Genomic DNA, 1614 nt, shown 5'->3' on the forward strand with positions numbered 1-1614 from the left:
TAAAAAAACTATAATTAATCATGTGATCTAATGTTTTTTTTGTTAATTGGAAATAAAACCTGAAACGTTTCAGCTCATTACTGCTATCTATCCACTTTGTATAACCTGTTAATCCTATTCAGGGTCAGGAGGGGGTTGGACGCATCCCAGCATGCACTGGGTGAAAGAGTTAGGAACACCCTGGAGACCAATCTATAGCAAGGCTAAAATGCTGCAACCCAAGTTGTAAACAAAACTTTAACATATTATCTAGGTTGATATAATGAATCTGTTAGCAAATAGTTGCTAATGTAGACATCCAGCAGACATGGCCCAAGCTTAGAATGAATGAAATTGTGTTTCTGGCCCCCCAATGAACGTAAGTCCAATTTGCACTCTCCTTTTAGCTCTATTTTGGTCTCCACCAACTCCTGAAGTAAGTATCTGTCTCTTTAGCTGCTAAATGCTCCACTATGTTCATCAGCTAGTCACTCACTTTGTCTGTCGGTTTGTTTTGTGCTTGGGGGCTGTGAGAGTGAACAAGAACTGTTCATTTTTTTGGGGCCTGAAAACCAAAAAGAATGGTCTAATCAGATGCTAAAATCCTCCGCAGAGGGAAACTGAAGATGTGGTGGTAAGGTTCTGAGGGTTTGTCTCTATAACAACCTCTTTCACATTACATGCCTTCATTTGATCCAGCTTTAAGTTTTTGCTGATGTTCAGTAACGTACCACTTATGGTGCTCATTTAGGCAAATAAAAACAGATCTCACACTAACATGTGTTGGCTTTAATATTTTAACAGTTTGTGTCAAATATACAGTATATATGGTACAGTATATTGGTACTTCCAAAAAAACTATATATTTCAGAATCTATTCTACCGAATGCTACTATTCATTATCCAACCAATGTTCTTAATGATGTTAGAACAACTACACTAGATAATAATTTGGCAAAAATTGAGGAAAAACTAAATACACTGCTTTCCATTTTGGGCAAATTAACATTAGTTGGCAATAGATCTAAGAAGCTCTGGTTAGACTGAGGCTAATTAGCAACAGTGAGATCTAACAAACCAGAATGGAAATAACATTGAGTGCAGGAAAGTCCTTCCAGGTTCATTTAGCAGCTGCATATAATCAGTATCAACAGGAATAGAGAGCAGAAAAATTAATATTTACATGTTAAAGTTATTTATTATATACTATTTCATTGAGTGGTTTTTACAGACTACGGCATACCTGATCTTGTGTCACTCACTTACTAACATTTAACAATCAGCTTATTAAAAAGTGACAAATGACTGCATTGTCTCCGTAGTTGTACCAGATTCAATTTAACATTTACCGTTTTAACCTTAGCATTGTCCCTGGGTATGGGACCCAAAGCTCCCATTGCTTTCTACACAGGTGGCCAGTCCAAGAAGTCTCACTTTTGGCTATGCTTGTCTTTCACACATATATACACACACACACACACACATATTTTTACACCCAGGCAGCGATATCTCAGCCCACACCAGATGACCAAGTGTTTGGTTGCCTCTTGTCGGCCAGCCTGTGGTTCAGAGATCACAACAACTTCCAGACACGTGCATGTGTAAGTGCGAGCACGCACGCACGCACGCACGCAC

Source organism: Etheostoma spectabile, chromosome 14, assembly GCF_008692095.1.
Source record: "Etheostoma spectabile isolate EspeVRDwgs_2016 chromosome 14, UIUC_Espe_1.0, whole genome shotgun sequence".
Lineage (NCBI taxonomy): Eukaryota > Metazoa > Chordata > Actinopteri > Perciformes > Percidae > Etheostoma > Etheostoma spectabile.